Below are 19,614 nucleotides of genomic sequence, written 5' to 3' on the forward strand. Positions count from 1 at the left end.
TGGGGTGGGTATTGCTGGTGGGTCCTGGAGAAACTGTGAGGATAAAAATCACTGGCCAGGAGTTTCCCTTGTGGCTCAGTGGGTTAAGAACCCAACTAGCATACATGAGGATGTGGGTTCGATCCCTGTCCTCACTCAGTGGGTTAAAGGATCTGGCATTGCCGTGAGCTGAGGTGTAGGTCACAGATGCGGTTCGGATCCTATGTTGCTGTGGCTGTGGTGTAGGCTGGCAGCTGCAGCTCCGATTCAACCCCTTGCCTGGGAACTTCCATATGCTTCAAGTGTGGCCATAATAAAACAACAACAAAAAAACAAACAAAGACACCACTGGCCATGGGATGGGAGAAGTGAAAACGTTGGCATATATGTTGGGAGCGGAGGTCTCAGCTCATCCCACTGAGATGAATTCCAAGGAGGGAAGTCACTTGCTCTTCAGAAGATCAGATGTGGGGAGAGGCTGGGCTGTAAATCCTAAAGGACTTTAATGCCACTTAGAAATCGGGCCTGAAACACCTATAATATTTGTCAGTTCACATTTTAGTGTTCTTGAGTAAGTGTGCAGGGTGTGGAGGATGAAATATGGCAGGTATTTGATTTAAAAAGCCTGCACAGATTTAATGTCCTGATAAAATGTATTAAATCTTTTAAGGTTTTAATGAATCTAGTATGTGTTTCATAAATCAAGAACTCTGCTAAGCCGTCTCCTGGTTTAATAAGAGTAAACTAGGAAATTGCTCTGAGCAGAAGCAAAAGACATTTATATCACATTGAAAAGTAATAGATTTTTAAGCTGAGGGGGTCTTTCTGGGCCTTTTAAGCTGTTTGCTTATTACATTGCTCCAACTCCTTCAAATATTAAACCCCAGGCAAACACGTGCTTAACCGTATCAAGATGTGAACTGGTACAAAGGTAAAGATTATTTGTAAGAGAGCAGAAAACAAAGCCAGTATTTCCTGACCCAGAGACCTTGGACCAAGTTGGTTTGTTCCCTGAAACCAGGCTTTGTGTATCTAGGCTGGAGGTGGCTGGTTAAAATCACTATTAACTGTTATTATTATGCCTCCACCCTCACCCCCTCCATACGTTTGCTGGACTGGAGCAGTAAGTGTGATACACACTTCTTGGGGACTGGCTTGTGAACAGAGCTGGTCTAGAGCTGGTGTGCAAAAGCCTTCAACTCAAGGACCCTAAGGGTTACTTGTGTTCCTTTCTCTCCCCCCACTCCCCCCTTTTTTTTTTCTCATAAATTCTCCCAATCCTGATCCCACAAGGCTGGAGTCCTGGCTCTTAGGACAGATTGGGCTCTCTAAGCAGGCTGGAAGACTCCTGGTACCAGCTTCCTTTGTGGATGGGGCAGGTTCTGGGTGAGATGGTGGTTCAGGGCATTGGGGCGGGGGCGGTGTTGGAGGAACGGAGGGAGGGTGGTGGTGGTGGTGGGGCTGGAACATTCCAGAGCACAAAAGCTGGCAGGGCTTGTGAGCTCTGCAGGGGAGGGAGCCGGCCCCATAAAGCTCAGTGTGGAGAAGCCTGTCCAACCTCATTAGCTGTCACGGGCAACAATACTGATCTGGCAATAAAGGCGATTCCAAACCTGTTGGTCATTAATCACCCGCCTGACAGTTGCGAATGGAAGTGGAAAAACCTCATCCCCTCTCCCCTTCCCCTCCTCCCCTGGCCCGGCTCTGGGGTTTCGAGTTACCTCTGTGTATATAAGGGGTTCGCTGCTGGGGGCTGGTCTCTTCCCCCTCCACTTTTTCAGGGGGCCGTGTTCAGCGTGGAGAGGCCACCGGTTGGCCGGGGGCACAGGGACCAGCGAGCAAGGAGGGGCGGGGAGGCGCCCCTGAAGTCGCCCCCTGGGATCCAGGCTGGGACGTGGGGGAGTTTGTCGTCAGCGGTCCATCTTTCCACATCCTCCCCCTTCCTCCCTGGCCTCCCTCCCTCCCTCAGCCTCTAAGCGCCAACATAGTTCCCTTTCTCTTCCTTAGCTCAGGAAGAGCTTTCAGTCCTTTCCACCCTCCTCTGAACGTAAGTCCCATGTCCTTTTCCAGAGACACCTGTATTGTCAGCCTCACCTCTAACAGTGGCGTTTGGCGACTAGGACTTTGGGTGACAGAGATAGTCTGCGCGTGGGAGGTGCAGGTAGTGGAGGTGGGAGGACGGACCGCCGGCACATGCGCCCCCTGAAGGCAGCTCGTGGGAAGTGCAGCTTGGTCGCCTGGTCGGCCTGAATTTTTTAAGTGGAGGCAACCAGGGACTCGCAGAGGAAAAGTGATGCGCCGGGTGGATACTCCTTAGGTGGTTTCTGGCGCGCTCTTCAATGTACTTGAGTCAGGTGACCTTTTAGAGCTAGGAGGTGCAGCTTCTGCTCCATTTCAGAGGATGGAGGGAGAAGGGGTGCAAAGAATTAGCCAGGAATTTCTGAAATGGTAGCTGACTGTAACTTGCATCCTTCTTGGCTTTTCGGATGGGCAGTCATAAGAGTAAACTAGTGCTAGCAACCCAGGACAGGGAGAAACTGTGACATAAAATTTCAAGTGACCTAAACTGATCCTCTAGTTTCCCCAAACTTTTCTAAATCCCACGGGTACAGATTGGCTGGTGCTGCCTATTGTACCCATGGCAAAGAACAGCAGCATCTGTCCCCAGCTGATCCAATCAGACTACTTTCTTTTTGGGGGGCCATGCCTGTGCCATGCAGAAGTTTCCTGGCCAGGGATCCAGTCTGAGTCACAACAGTGACAGTGCCCAATCCTTAACTACTAGGCCGCCAGGGAACTCCCATCCAGACAACTTTGACAAAATGGAAAAGGACAGTTTTTTTAGGTCTGCTTTATAGTTTTATTTACCCTCTCTTTTGCTTTTATTTCCTTCTTCTTTTTTTTTTTTTCTTTCTAATACTGTGGTTCTTCTTCTTCTTTCTCAATGGCTGAAGCTACAGCGTACAGATGTTCCTAGGCCAGGAATTGAATCCAAGCTTTAGCTGTTACCTACACCACACTTGCAGTAACGCCAGATCCTTTAACCCACTGTGCCTGGCCAGGGATCGAACCTGAGCCTCCTCAGCAACCTGAGCCCCTGCAATCGGATTCTTAACGCACTGCACCATAGCAGGAACTCCTACGATGGTTATTCCTAACTCTACCTACATATTAGAATCACTTGGATAGCTTTGAAAAATTAGTGATGGCTAGGAATTCCCGTTGTGGCTCAGTGGGTTAAGAACTCCACTAGTATCCATGAGGATGCGGGTCTGGCCCCTGGCCTCGCTCTGTGGGTTAAGGATCCGGTGTTGCCATGAGCTGTGGCGTGGATTGCAGACTCAACTCGGATCCTGTGTTGCTGTGGCTGTGGTGTAGGCTGGTGGTTATGGCTCTGATTTGACCCCTAGCCTGGGAACTTCCATATGCCACAGGTTCAGCCCTAAAAAGAGAGAAAAAAAAATAGTGATGCCTAAGCATCCTTGATATTCTTATTGATAAAAGTTGTCTGGATTGGGGTCCCCACATGGGGATTCCTTCAGGTGACTCACATCTTACCTGGGCTGAGAACTATAGGTGAGATATCTTTATACTCATCATATCAGTTCCCACCATACATCTTTGCTTTGGGGTTTCCTGTGCCTGGAAAGCCCTCCGTTGTTCTCTCTGCCTGTTGGCCAACCAACTGTGCCCTTTGTGCCAGCTGCCTCCACTACACAGTTCAATGAGAGAAGTAAAAGATGCAGTTCTGAGCTGGGCAAATCATACACATTATTAGAACAGATTGTTTATATTTAAAGATTAAATGGTCTGATATGAAAAGCAGGCACTGTGGGAGCTCCAAAGAGAGGAATGTCAGGAAGGGCTGGAGCAATAGAGGAAAGGTGCCTGGAGGAAGAGGCTGTGGCTGCATGTTGATGCGTGGGAAGGTTTGAGAAAGGGGGCAGGCAGGTAGAGGACTTCTGGCAGAGGGACGGGAGAGCAAAGGAGCAGAGGTTAAAATGATCGGGCATGTGCTGGGGACAAGGAGAAGATTTGCTCCACTAGATAGAAAGCTTGGCTCTTCTGCCGCCTTCATCCTTGAACTCGTTCCTGCCTCGGGTCCTACAGCATCACCATGGAGTCCACTTTGTCATGTGTTGTTGTGTACTGTTTGCTCACTTTAATGAGTGTGTCTCTAGATCTCATCATCAGATTTTTAAGCAACTGGAAATCCAGACTATACTTTAGATAAATTGGGATCTGTGGTTCAATCCAATTCAATTCAATTCAACATATATTTATTGAGTGCCAGCTCTGTGCCAGTTCTAGGGTTTTGGGATTCAACCAAACAGACCAATACACTGGCCCTTTTGAGCTTAGATTCTAGCTGGGGGATGCAGATGACAATAAACCTAATAAACACTATAAATTATATATAGTCTAATGAAAGGTGATAAGTACCATGAAAAAAAAAAAAAGAACAGGATAAAGGGGATCAGGAGCAAGGGTGTGTAGGTGAGTGTGCATGAGTGTCTCTGTGCAGAGTGTAGAATTATTAAATGAAGAGTATTAAATACAAGACATTACTAGTAGAGTTATTAAATACAAGGCCAGACAAGGTCTCATTAAGAAGGTGAGGGTTGACCAAAGACTTGAGGGAAATGAGAGATTTGCCCAAGTAGATCTTTGGGAGAAAAGATCTCCAGGGAGAGAAAAGATTTCTAGAACAAAGCCGCTAGGTTGGAGCATGCCTGGCCTTTAGAGGAGCTTGGTGAAGAGGCCATGTGATTGGAACCCCGTGACTGGAGGAGGCAGCAGTGGAGAAGAGGTGGGGAAGGCACTGGGGAGCCACTCTATGGACTTTGGTCTCTGCTCTTAGTAGAATAGCAGCTCTTGTAGAGTTTCAAGCAGGTGCATGACATGATCTGATGGTTTTTTTTTAATTATTTTTAAAATTTTTATTAATTAATTATTATATTTTATTTTTGGACACCCCATGGCATACGGAGTTCCTGGGCCAGGGATCAGATCCAAGCCACAGTTGTGACCTAAGCTATAGTGGTGGCAATGTCAGATCCTTAATCCACGGTGCCCTGCCAGGGATTGAACCTGCATCCCAGTACTCCAGAGATGCTCCCAATCCTGTTGCGTCTCATCAGGAATTCTGATCTGATTTTTTTTTTTTTTGTCTTTTAGGGCCACATCCATGGCATAGGGAGGTCCCCAGGCTAGGAGTCGAATGGGAGCTGTAACTGCCAGCCTACACCAGAGCCACAGCAACATGGGGTATGAACCATGTCTGCAACCTACACTACAGCTCATGGCTATGCCAGATCCTTAACCCAATGAGAGAGGCCAGGGATCGAACCTGCGTCTTCAAGGATGCTAGTTGGGTTCATTAACTGTTGAGCCACTATGGGAACTCCTGATCTGATGCTTTTAAAGGATCTCTTGGCCTGCTGGATTGAGAATAAATGATGGGGGTGGGTGTAGGCAAGGCTAGAAGCAAGGAGTCCATCATGACACAGCTGAGCTCATGTGAATCAGTGAAAGAGGACCTTCAAAGTGTTCACATGGGAAGGCTGCATGCTCTTCCTATGTGTGATTAAGAGCATCATTGAAAGGTACAGATTATTTAGATTTTTTTTTTTTTTTGGCTGCACCCAAAGCGTGTGGAAGTTCCCAGGCCAGGGATTTAACCTACGTTGCAGCAGTGGCAATGCCGGATCCTTAACCTGCTGAGTCACCAGGGAACTCCTATTTAGATTCTTGACCTGACTGAATGAGCCTTGCCATCCAGCTTGGCTTCAAGAAACATTTCTTTTTGCTAATCAATGCATGCAGCTTCGTCTTTGCCAATAAAGAACGTGATGGGCTTTGCAGGTTGTTTTTAAAGAGTACCATAGAGTTCTTGCTTTGGTGCAGTGGGTTAAGGATTCGCCATTGCCACAGCTGTGGTGCAGGTTGCAGCTCTAGCTCGGATTCGATTAATGGCCTGGGAACTTCCATGTGTTTTGGGGGCGGCTGAAAAAGAAAAAAAATTTCCAAGGAGTTTTGAGTAAGGCAGGAGAATAGAATCAGTAGGTCATTTCAAAATAATCATTTTCACAATATTTATTGTGATGTCTAAGTCCTGCTGTGTTTGTTAGAAAATTCTGTTGCTTTATAGTCTTTCTTCTGAGCCTGCTGAGCAGAGGCTTGGTGCTCAGCACGCAGTTTGCTCAGTGAGTGCTGGGGGAATAGAATTAAGCCTAGGGCATGCTGGTAGGTGCTAGTTTGCAAGGGAATATTAAAAATTCCTTTTGAATTTCCAAATCCACCTAATTTTAAGACGGCAAACTATTTTTTTCTTTCCTTCAAGAGAAATGAGACATGCATATTTAAAAGTGGTTCTTTACCTTCCCTCGCTCAGAAGGCAAGGTGACCACTTTTCTGTTCAGTTTCTTACCAAGTCATTTAAATGAAAATACAGCTAGGAGGGCAATCAGTCTGTCACCTGGTGAGCAATGCTGCTGAGTGACTTCTCTGAGTATTAGTCACCGAGAGAGGATGCGAAAGAAATAGAAACCGGCAACTTTGCCCTCATGTTGCTCCCAATCTGTCGAGGGAAACGCACAAACCATGAAAACAATAGGACACTTACAAAGACACTGGCTGGGGGGTGATTCGGGAAAGGGACTCCTTATTGCCAAATGTTTGTGCATCATTATAAACTTCTCACCATGAAAACAATAGGACACTTACAAAGACACTGGCTGGGGGGTGATTCGGGAAAGGCACTCCTTATTGCCAAATGTTTGTGCATCATTGTAAACTTCTCAGTGTCGTGTAACATCCGTGGTCATTGTCTCCACTGTGATCCTCAGAAATAAAATCACAGTGTTACAGCTGAACAGGACCCTGAGATCATCCGTATTCTTCAAGCCCCTCACTCTATGAGCAGGAAACTAAAGACATCTGTGAAGGGCTTCGCCCCGGGGAGCAGAGGAGCTGGAACCAGGTCTCTGGGCTCCTGGTTCTTTCCTACAAATTCAGAGTGGGGTCAGGCTCCAGGATCAAGGTCCAGGGAGTGTTTAATGAAGCTGGGGGGAAAGCTAAATTTGGCAGGAGGGGAAAGAAAGGGCAGCTAGGGAGTTTCCTGGTGGCACAGTGGGGCAAGTATCCAGTGTTGTCACTGCAGTGGCTGGAGTCACTGCTGTGGTGTGGGTTTAATCCTGGTCTGGGAAATTTCCATATGCCTCGGGTGTGGCCAAAAAAAGGAAAAGAATAGGCCATAGTTTCTTTTATTTTCTTAATTAAAAAGATTTTTTTTTTAAAGCTGCACCTGCAGTATATGGAAGTTCTCAGGCTAGGGGTCGAATTGGAGCTGCAGCTACAGGTCTCCCCCACAACCATAGCAATGCTGGGTCCTTAACCCACTAAGCGAGACCGGGGATCACGGAGGCTATGTCAGGTTCTTAACCAGCTGAGCCACAACAGGAACTCCTAGGCCATCATTTCAAAGAGGAGAGACCTAGCAGGAAGATGTGCTGGGGCATCCAAGGGGATTTGGAAGGTGGGGTCCCAGCAGGGTCACCCCTAGGCCAGAGCCACAAGAAAAACACATTAGCTTTTGATTATTGTTTTCTGAGCAGGGCGGGCAGGGAGGTTAGCAGAGCCTAAGGAAGTGGACGTGGGCCCTGAGGGTCATTACACAGAGGAGGTCTCAGTGATGGATTGATTCCTCAGCATGGGGGGCTTCAGTCCCCACCACTAGACCTGGGACACCCACAGAAGAGTCACCTGCTCCTGTGACCCAAGCCCACGGGGGATCAGCCAGGGGTGAGCTTGGCAAAGCCACCTGGGCCTCCCGCTGTAACAAGTCCTAAAAACCAGGGCTGTTGGGCCTTCCCTCTAGGTTCCTGCTCCAAATGGAGAAAAGCAACAGGGTGCACACTGCTACTTCTCTGAGATGTGGCCAGGGGCCACAGGGTCATGGGGAGTGACCAGGAAAGATGTGGGGAGCCCTGGTCTCCTTGGGGTGAGCAGCACTTCAGGCAAACGTCAGGAGACTTTCCGGGAGCCGGGTCCTTGGGGCAAGCCTGCTTCTGCATGTGGCTTCCTGACCAGGGCATTTAGAGCTGTGCTTCTCAAACTTGACTGCACTTGCTGATCCCGAGGGGACCAGTTCAAGTGCAGATGTAGAGCCACTGATCTGGGGTGGGGCTTGAAATTCTGCATTTTTCACAGGCTCCCAGGCCACAGCAATGCTGCTGGTCTTATACCCACACTTTGAGGAACAAGGTTTTGAAGGGGAGTTCATGGGAGTTCAACTTTCTAAAACCCTTACCTAGAGAAGGGCCTTTCCAGCTCTTTTCACGCAAGGGCTGCCGGGAGTCAGACCCCTTGCATATTCCCTGCCTTTTCTAGACAGTTCCCTCCTCTGCACTGACCTCTGAATGGGGCCTCAGCAGCCAGAGTCCAGGCTGTCCTGCTCTGCCCACTTACCTCCCCAACCAGATGGCAGCTCCCTGGGCTTCACCCTCCCTCTGCCCAGTGGAGCCAGGCTCCACGAATATGGATTCCTCACACGGATGTCCTTTTTGGAGCAAAGATCTCCTTCCTCTCCCGGACCCCTTGTCACCCTGCTCAGTTGGCCCTGGTTATCCTTGCTGGGCCTGTCTCTCTGTCCCTGTGGCCTGGGACTCTGTTTCTAGAACATGAGGATGGATTCTGTTCCTTTCCTAAGAGAGGGTTGAGTTCCGGAACGGGGGTAACGGTTCCCTCTTGGCAAAGGCGGGATGGCCCAGTCAGACGGGCCAAGGGACCATTGATCTGAGTCCAGTGAAAAAGTGGCTTCTCAGGAGCCCTGGATCCAGGCCCACTTCCAGACAACTTCTTCTTTCAAAGCTCTTTCATGTGTTTTAACTTCACAGACATGCCCCTGAGAGACAGCAGTGGTGGTGGTGGTGGTGGTAGGGGGACCGCAGCAGGGGTCAGATGAGTGGCTGGTGGGGTGTGGCGCTGGGGGCGTCAGGTGGGGACTGAGGTGCTGTTGTGAGTCGGCAGATAGACTCTCCCCCGACCTCGACTCTTGTGATAACACGGCTACACATATTAAAATATAGATGTGCAACTAGGGTGAATTCAAACATAGACGTCTCACTTCTTTATACCTCCCTTTATACCTCGCCCTTTATACCTCCCCTCCTACACACACACACACACAAACACACACATACACACACACTTAACCAATTAAGTCCGTCGAGCGCTATTTGCGGATGATGGTGTGGAATTGTGCTGGAGTTGTGTCCGGCATCATTAAATGTCAGCATTAACAATACGGCACTTGGCAATCAAGGCCGCTCCGTGGCTGTTAGTCATTAATCACCATCTGACAGTCCTGAATTGGAAACGAGGAGCCTGTTCACATGTGCTCCGTGTACTCAGTTACCCTCTCAGTAATCAGCTTCGGAAAACTTTTCTTCGACTCCCTGCCTGCGAGGACCTCTGCGAGGGGGTGGGGGGGTCAATATGCTGGGACCCCATCCTCCTCTTCCCTCTCCCCTCCCCCTCCTCTTCCTCTTCCTTGCTGCAAAAAAAAAAAAAGTGAGGTCGGGGGAGAGAGGGGCACCTCCGTTTTGGCCTACCCTTTCCCTCTTAGGCCTGTTTTATGTAGCCTTGTTTTTCTATTCTGGCCCAATGGCCAGGAAAATTCTCTTTCTCCCTGAAGAAATTCTGAAAGGCAGCAGGGAGCTCGGTTCTGTTCCAGAAGCTGCTGGGGTAAGTTTGTCAAATGAGTCCTCAGCTGTGGACCCGCGAATGCTAGATGGGGGGGCTCCATGGATCACTTCCTGCCACTTGGGTCTGTGTTGTCACAGGCTTCTGGGACCCTCTGTGGAACTGAGAGGGGGGTCACTGTTCCTTGCTGGGGATGGACCTCTCTTCAGCCTTGTTCACTTATTCATTCTTCCTGGAAATCTCATCAGGGCCTGCTATGTGCCAGCTACGGACTGGATGCTGGAGAGGCAGCCATGAATGCAGGCCAGGGGCCTCCCTGGTGGTGGTGGCTTTTGGGGGTGAGTTAAGGGTCAGATAGAGAATCCGTTGTTGCCATGGGCTTGCTCTCTGAAGGGAGTCCTCTGCTGCATTCTTGGTGTGGGCGCTGCCCGGCTGCCAGCTCCTTGCAGGGACATGTTCCAGAGCCTTCCTGACATGGCTCCTTCACCCCTCAGTGGCCTTACTTCTCACTCCCTGCAGACCCCGCTCTCTGCCTGCCCAGGTGGGGGCTCTTCCTCAGCAGGTGAAAGGGTGGCCTTCCCCCTCTGCCTCTTTCACAAGGACATTTTTTTTCTTTTTAGGGCCACACCCAGAGCATATGGAAGTTCCCAGTCTAGAGGTCCAATTTGGGCTGCAGCCACTGGCCTACACCACAGCCACAGCAATGGGGGATCTGAGTCGAGTCATTGATCTACACCACAGCTCATGGCAATGTCGGATCCTTAACCCACTGAGTGAGGCCAGGGATCAAACCTGTTTCCTCATGGATACTAATCAGGTTCCTAACTGCTGAGCCACAACGGGAACTCCTTCATAAGCACATTTTACAATGTTTTTTCAGGACATTGTTTCTTAATCCCAGGGAATGAGTTGAGTGATGGAATTTCAGCCACCACGGTGAGTTGGTAGAGCAAAGAGGCCACTGACAGCCCCATCCCCAAGTGGGTCTCCCTGGCCTGCCTCTAGGCTTGGGGCTCAAGTGACCCCCTTGCCCCCCAGGGCCACCCCTCGGTTCTGCAATGACAAGAGAAGGAAAGGCTTCTGGGGCAGCTGGTGATGGGCCACGGGTAGAGGGCGCACCTCCTTTCCTCTGTCCTGGTTGCTCTGTCTTTTGTCCCTGCTCTGGGCCTCAGCCCCAGGTTTCTTGCATTACCCAACTAAAGACTTTAGTTCCAAGACATTGACAAATAGTCAAGGTCTTTTCAAATTAAAGAGAATTCAAAACTTTTACTGACTGTCCCTTATGTCCCTGATTGTTCCAGGCACACAGGGGCTGCCAAGGTAAAGAATCTTCCATACATTAAGGAACTTATGGTCCAGTGGAGGGCAATGAGAGGTTCTCACATAGAGATGCACTAGAAGGAAGATAACATAAGGGGTGCGAGGAGTTCCCACATGACTCAATGGGTTAAGGACCTGGCATTGTTGCCGCAGCAGCTTGGGTTGCTGCTGTGGAGTGAGTTCGATCCCTGGCCTGGGAACTTCCGCATGCTATGGGCACAGCCAAGAAAAAAAAATAAGGGGCTCAAGAGATTCAAAGTGAGGGAAACCCACAAGTGGTTGGGGTGAAAATGAGAGGAGGGGGAAGAAGGACCAGCTGGACGGAAAGGGCCTTTGGCCGGCCTGTGGCGGACTTGAATGCCAGGGGAAAGGTTTGGCCTTGCGGATAACAAGGAACTGGGAAAGGCCTATGTTTCCAGGAGTAAGAAACACACCTTCCATCCTTCATGAAAAACGTAGCTCTCAGGAGGAGAGAAGGCTGATTTTCCCCCTCAAGCTTCACACTTGCGGCATGAACCTTGGAATTAGAGGTTGATTGGAGTGATCAGGAGTTTAATTTTTGTCTTCATCTGCAGCTGTCCAGGCCACAGCTCCAGGAGCTAGAAAAACCTCAAAGCTCTGCCTGGGAATGTTCTCATGACTTCCGTGAGAGGTCCCTTTTCCCCTCCTCCCATCCCTCCCCTCTTTGCCCTGCCCCTGGCTCCAGCTGCCCCTGGTCCCAGGAAGGTAGGGCAGGGTGGTGTAGGGTGGGTGGATGCTGGTGCTCTTTATCCCTTCTCCTCCCAACCCGGGCAGGCTGGGTTTTTCTCCTTCAGCGGAGGCCCAGCTACAAGGGATGGTGCCTACCTGATCGGATAATTCTTCTGACATTCAAGTATGGATTTTCCAGCCCGAGAAACGACACCCTCCTCTCTTGGCTGAGCCCACTCAGCCTTCCGGGCTCGGCTGCAAAGTCATCTTCCCAAAGAGGCTCTCCTTGACTTTGGTTCTAAACAAGAGTTCCTCGTTCCCGCTCTGTCTGCACCATGAATCACTTTCTGTCGTGGCTGCTACCACATTTATAATTACGTATTGATCTGCATAGTTTGTTCTCCTCTGTATTTGCCTGGAAGCTCCATGAGGGCAGGAGCTCACTAGGATATGCAGGGGGGCAGGCCCCTGCCTCACAGGAAGTAGATTCTCAGGAAAGGATGCTCAGTGAAGGCCTTGGGTCCATCTGGTGGCTGGATGAACTCAGAGCTGGTTGGGCATTTACCCAGTGGCCTGGGAGTATGTAAACTCTGGGGTTTCTCTCTTTCTCTTTTTCAGAAGGAAAGGGAGAGAAGAAAATGGGGAGTGAGGAGCAAAGGTGTGGCTTGGCGTTGTTGGGAAACTTCCCTCATGGTCTGGCCCCATGGAATGTGCTTAGCCTGGGTCACAAGATCCTGGCTGATGACCCTGGTTCCAGGGACCTGGATTCTCCTCTGACGGAATCCCCAGACCTGGGAACCCGGCTTGAAAAACATACCTTTAGATGTTCCAGAAGGAGCCAAACATCACAACCCCAGTTGTTCTCCTTCAGCCAGTTCCTGAAGGATGCTGAGCCTGGAAACCCTAAAGAAGTTTTGGGGACCATTCTCTTCTCCTGTGTGTGGATGAGCCACAGTCTGCAGTGGAAATGGCAAAGCAGAAGAGGAGGGAAGAAAATAGAGTTTAGAGCAGGCTGGCTGGAGGAGCTGTCAGATGGGAAGCATTAGTATTGGGGGGGTAATACGCCCAACTCCTCTTTCCCTCTCTTTCAGGGGTCTCTCCCCACTGAGTGGGCTTGGGGTGTGAGAGCTGGAAGAGGCAGAGGAGGGGGCAGGAGACTGGGTGGAGGGGGGAGGAGGCTCTTTACTCCAGGGGTGGTCCTCAACCAGGGATGCTGGGATAGTAGAAGAAATTTTTTGGTTCCCTCCCAAATTGTGGGTGCTACCAACAAGTAGTGACTTGAGACCAAGGATGCTAAATCTTCTGCCCTGAATAGGAGGGTCCTGCCCAATTAAGAGTTGCCTTGTTCCAAATGTCAGTGGGCACCCGTCTGTGAGAAACTGAGATGGGAAAAAAAAAAAAACCACAAGGACTTTGATGCTTAACTCTTTGGGGGCACAAGATGTGCCATGCTTTCTGTCCCCAGAGTTCCACAGGGAAAAAGTGGACCAGCCCACTCCTGACCATTGAGGCATGTGATATGGCACTCAAGGAAAGCTTGGGCCACTGCCCCTTCATCCACTCTGAGTCCCCACCCCCATGCCCCACAGGCCTGCAAAGCACCCCAGCCAGCCCCCCTCCCCCGGCTGTGACGTTTAACATTTTCCATGTGCGTGGCTGTTCCAGCATCAGAGAAAGATGGGGGGCTAGACGTGGGTGTGGGCAGAGGGAAGAGGAGGGAGGGGTGTCCCAGGGCTTGGGGAGAGGCTTTCTGGGGGGTGTTGTGGCTGGGGATGGGGGTGTTGGGGCTGGGGGAAGTCAACGGCCACACGCTCTGCCCTAGCCTGTTGGGAGGACGGCTCTTGGCACCAGGAGAAATCCATCCAGCGGAGCCAACCCTCATTAATCATCCGGGCGGCTGAACTGCCAGCTCCTTTCAAGATCTTTCAAGAAGGGTTTTCACCCAAAATAGAGTTGAAAATGTGCTGGGCCCTACTCAGAATCTCATCAGTCTGGGCATTATGGGAAGTGTCAGGCGGGCTGTGACGGACAAGGCGCGCTCTGTTCGAGGGGTCCTGACTCCCACATTCTGTCATATCAAGCGCCTGATCAAATTTGACAGCTTCATTTGTACCTACAGAATAGATAAAAGGGACTGTTCATTGAAACAAATGGAGGGGAAGGGGTGGGGGAGGGAGGGGGGAGAGTGTGTGGGTTGGGGGAGGAAGGGCATTGGGGGAGGGGTGGGGGGAGGGTGATGGTGAGGGCCAAGGGGTGCCCGCAAGGATGCTTCTAAGAGTGGCTTCTCCCTCAGCTCCCCCAGGGGAGAGACTGGGGTAGGGGGAGACAGGTGAGTCTCAAGAAAGGGATGGCGTGGGGACCCCACCCATCAGGGTCACTGTCAAGGGAGCTCCCCTGTCCTTCTCTGCACTCTGGGCCCTGAGGCTGTAACTGGAGCCTGGAAGGTGGGCCCTGGAGCAGGAGAGCATGGATGCATGACTGTGACAAGGAGAGTTGGGCCAGCAAGTGGGGGCATGTCTCAGCATCAAGTCCATCAAGCCTGGAAGAGCCTTCCTTTCCTTTTGCTGCGGCCGCTTCACTGGGCTGTTACCCCTTTGACACTCACGCTGGTGGCCCTAAGCACTGACCCCCTTCAGTTACATTTGTAGGTGCCTTTGTGTTTCCCTGCAGATAGTGGCCAGTTGGCCTGGGCTAGACAGTGCCCTGCCATGTTCTTCACACAGTCTGGCTTTGGTTTTGCTTAGGTGGCTCCACTGGCCTGGAAGATCCGGCCCTCCTCCCCTGGGGGGTAGTGACTGAGGGGATGAATGGGTTCTTCCAACCCCGCCCAGGTGTTCCAAAAGCCTGGCCCTCTTCATGGCTCTCCTTCATCTGTTGATGTCATACTTTATTTCATGGCATTAGTAGGTATTCTGGTGTTCCTACTAGATTGCCAGTGGTTTGATGTGGGGAGTCATGCCTTACGCATCTTCTGTCTTCCTATAGCATTTAGAACACTTAGCAGGTTCTCAAGAAATATTTCCACACATATGTGTACTCAAGGCTCAGTTGTGATATCAGAAAGTGAGTCTGATATCAGAATTTTTATTTTTTTTTTTTGGCCACACCCATGACATGTATGAGTTCCTAGGCCAGGGATTGAATCTGAGCCACAGCAGTGACAACACTGGGTCCTTAATCCACTAGGCCACCAGGGAACTCCCCGGATCAGAGGGTTTAAAGTTCCTTTTTTTTTTTTTTTTTTGCTTTTTAGGGCCACACTCCTGGCATGTGGAGGTTCCCAGGCTAGGGGTCGAATCAGAGTTGTAGCCGCCAGCCTACATCACAGCTACAGCAACATCATATCCAAGCCACATCTGTGAACTACAGCACAGCTCACGGCAATGCAGGATCCTTAATCAGCTGAATGAGGCCAGGGATCGAACCTGCAGCTTCATGGTTCCTAGTCAGATTTGTTTCTGCTATGCCATAAGGGGAACTCCTAAAGTTCCTTTCCGACTGAATCTTTATGGGGATGGGTCAAAAGTTAGCAAGGTTCTGCCTCTCCTGCCCCCATCTACCTGGGGGCTTTGGAGGACTTAGACAAAGGCCCCCTCTAGGCTGATGCAGATCAGGCCCCATGACATGGGGGTTGTAAATATCAAATGCCCAACATTTACTTAAGTGAAATATTACATTTCACTCTAACATGGCACACCAAACAATGCTTCTGGAGATTCCCTGGGGTCTGCCTATTATTTCCGTATATTTGTTTGCTGCTGTCTATATTTGAACTTGTGAAAAGAAGGAAGTTCCCATTGTGGCTCAACAGGTTAAGAACCCAACATAGTGTCTGAGAGGGTGCAGGTTCGATCCCTGGCCTCACTCAGTGAGTTAAGGATCTGATGTTGCCGTGGCTCTGGCTTAGGCTATAGCTGCAGCTCTGATTCCACCCCAGCCTAGGAACTTCCATATGCCGCAGGTGCAGCCCTAAAAAAAAAAGAAAGAAAGAAAAATAAGAAGGAAGATGGGAGTTTCCTGGCTGATCATTGGGTTAAGGATCTAGTGTTGTCACTGCTGAGGCTAAGGTTCAATCCCTGGCCTGGGAATGTGCGCACACTATGGGTATGGCAAAAAATAAAAAAATTTTAAAAAATAAACAAAGAAGAGCACAGGTATGCTCTTCCCTTTATGGTCTATGTACAAATCTGTATATAACTCACACACACACACACACACACACACACACACACACACACACACACACACGTGGCCAGGAGAACAAATAGGACATAGGGAACATGCAGTGACATTTTCCAAATGACTGTTTCCAGTCTAAAATCTGGCTCTGATTTAAACTCCAGGAGGATCAATTTATTTTTTGTTCCAAAGAGCTATGGAGATGCCCACTGCCCACTCAGAGCAAAGGTCCACCCGCTGTGGTTTGATTTTTATCTGCCTTTCATTTCTTCCCTCGCCAGCCCAATTTTCCAAAAGCAATTCGCTGTAGGCTATGAAAAATGGGATTCTTTTTGCAGACCTTGGTTTAACCTCACAGGATTCTCAACATTATTTAAAATGATAATGTCTGACCCACTTAAGCACCCAAGCAGCCTCTGAAATACCTGCGTCACCCTCTCCTCAGCATTTCATTAAATTAAAAAATATTTTAATACTTCATTCTATTGGGGCCAGTTCCCTGGATGGAAAGTTCACATCACAACATTCTTCTTCTTCTCTCCCCCCGACCCCTTTTTTGTTTTTGGTTGCACCCACAGCATGTGGAAGATCCTGGGCCAGGTATAGAACCTGCGCCATAGTAACAACAGTGTCGGATCCTTAACCTGCTATGCCACCAGGGAACTCCTTCCCACTCTCCATCACGGAGGTAGTCACGAGGTTTCTTTTTCTGGATCTTCCGTATTTACTGTCCTGATGGAAACTTTAGAATTTCATCTGACTGGGGCCAGTGCAGGGCATCTTAAACAACTCTACCATAATTTCACCCCTTAAACATTTTATAAATTCAGAATATCCCAGTTAGAAGGGCTTACATGTGGAGAAACTCTACACTTGTACGCCGTTGATGGGAATGTATGTTGGTGCAGCCACTATGGAAGACAGTCTGGAGGCTCCTCAAAAAGCTAAAAATAGAACTACCCTATGGGAGTTCCTGTTGTGGTGCAGCAGAAATGAACACTGACTAGGAACCATGAGGTTGGGGGTTTGATCCCTGGCCTTGCTCACTGGGTTAAGGATCAGGCATTGCCATGAGCTGTGGTGTAGGTTGCAGCTTGGTGTGGCTGTGGCTGTGCCTGGCAGCTGTAGCTCTGATTAGACCTCTAGCCTGGGAACCTCCATATGCCGTGGGTGCGGCCCTAAAAAGACAAAAAAAGACCAAAAAAAAAGAAAACACTAAGCGAAAATATACATGCATCCCAATGTTCATAACAGCATTATTTACAATAGCAAAGATATGGAAATAGCCTGTGTCCATCAACAGATGAATGAATAAAGAAGATGTGATACACACACACACACACATAAACACACATATATATACATGTGATATATATATAAAATTACATATGTATTTGTATGTGTGTGTATGTGTGTGTATATATATGTATGTGTATGTGTATATATATATGTATATATATATATAAATGGAATTCTACTCAACCATAAAAAAGAATGAAATTTTGCCATTTGCAGCAACATGGATGGACTCGGAGGGGACTGTGATAATGGAAATAAGTCAGACAGAGAAAGACAAATACTGTGTATCACTTATATGTGGAATCTAAAAAATAAAACAAATGGTTGTATATAACAAAACAGAAACAGACTCACACAGAACAAACTAATAGTTATCAGTGGGGAAGTGGCAGGGAACAAGATGGGGGTAGGGGTGTAGGAAATGCAAACTACTTTGTATAAAATAGGATACAAGAATATATTGTACAGCACAGGGAAATAGAGCCATTATTTTGTAATAAATGTAAATGGAGTATAATGGATAAAATCGATTAAAAAATTGAATTGGAGTTTCTGTTGTGGCTCAGTGGAAATGAATCTGACTAGCATCCATGCAGAAACAGGTTCAATCCCTTGCCTAGCTCAGTGCGTTAAGGATCCGGCGTTGCCGTGAGCTGTGGTGTAGGTTGCAGGCACCGCTTGGATCCTGTGTTGTGGCTGCGGCGTAGGCCGGTGGCTACAGCTCCGATTCAATCCCTAGCCTGGGAACCTCCATATGCCTCAGGTGCAGCCCTAAAAAGACAAAACAAAACAAACAAACAAAAACAAAAAAAAAAAGAAAGAAAAAATGAATCACTATGTTGTGCTCCTGAAACTAATATAATATGTTAAATCAACTATACTTCAATTAAAAAAAATAAAATAAGATAAAATTCTTCATGTTTAAAAAAGGGCTTAAATGTTACAAGGTCAAACAACTTCATTTCAGAAATGTGAAAAAAAAGAAGAGACTCAGAGAAATTAAGTGACTTATTCAAGGTCACACACCAGTTAAACTTCAGAACCAGAGCAAAATCCAGGTTTTCTGACTCCTCTTTCAATGCTCTTTCTGTTATCTGTACAATGACTATACCCTTTGGACCTTCCAGGACAATCCTCAAACTCACCAAAATACACTCATACCCTTGATCTCCGTTTTTTTTTTTTTTTTTGTCTTTTTTTTTTTTTTGGTTGTTGTTGTTGTTGCTATTTCTTGGGCCGCTCCCTCGGCATATGGAGGTTCCCAGGCTAGGGGTTGAATCGGAGCTGTAGCCACCGGCCTAACGCCAGAGCCACAGCAACGCGGGATCCGAGCCGCGTCTGCAACCTACACCACAGCTCACGGCAATGCCGGATCGTTAACCCACTGAGCAAGGGCAGGGACCGAACCCGCAACCTCATGGTTCCTAGTCGGATTCGTTAACCACTGCGCCACGACGGGAACTCCTGATCTCCGTTTTGAAGACTAGAGTCACTTCACTGTGACTCAGGCAGCAGGTTCAATTTCTTTTCTCTTAAGAGACAAGTTGCCCAGTTCATCTATGATCCAAATCCATGGACAGCTTTTCCTGCCTTGGGAAGTGTTAGTAAAGCTGATGATATGCCACCCCCTCTGGGAGAACTTGTAAAGGCACTCCCTCTAGGAAGGAGCACACACTGCTTCCAGGTCTGGAATTATCCATGGAAGGTGCAGGCTGATCAGGGAAGCCTGTTCCTTGAACTGCTGGAGAATGGAAATCACGGGTTCCAGGCTCAGCACTCTCACCACCCTGGAATGAAGACCCCATCCATCTTCCAGCCTTCAAAGGAGGATGGGCCCGGACTTTCCTCTGTGGGGCTATGGGATTTGTGGGGGTGTCTCTGCAGTGCCAGGGTGCAGGTTCGATCCCCAGCTCGGCACGAGTTAAAGAATTTGATGTCGGGAGTTCCTGTTATGTCTCAGCAGAAATGACCTGACTAGTATCCACGAGGATGCAGGTTTGAGCCCTGGCCTCACTCAAGGATCCGGCGTTGCCGTGAGCTGTGGTGTAGGTCGCAGACCAGGCTTGGATCTTGCATTGCTGTGGCTGTGGTATAGGCCGGCGGCCACAGCTCTGATTGGATCCCTAGCCTGGGAACTTCCATATGCTGCGAGTGCGGCCCTAAAAAGACCAAAAAAAAAAAAAAAAAAAGATGTTGCTGTGGCTACAGCTGTGGCTTGGATCTGATCCCTGGCCCAGAAACTCCATATGCCATGGGGCAGCCAAAAAAAAAGAAAAGGTGGGCCTATGAGGAACTGGAGAGCTTCCCAACAGATCAGCGCTCCCATGGGAGGGTCCCCAATGTCACCCTCAGTGGGATCTCCCTCCAGCTCCTGCACCTACTACAGCCTGTCCTCTTCTTCTCGGTCTGCCCTGTTGGGTTTAGCACCTATTAGACCAGCAT

The sequence above is a fragment of the Sus scrofa genome, chromosome 15 (genome assembly GCF_000003025.6).
Source record: "Sus scrofa isolate TJ Tabasco breed Duroc chromosome 15, Sscrofa11.1, whole genome shotgun sequence".
NCBI classification, from domain to species: Eukaryota; Metazoa; Chordata; class Mammalia; order Artiodactyla; family Suidae; genus Sus; species Sus scrofa.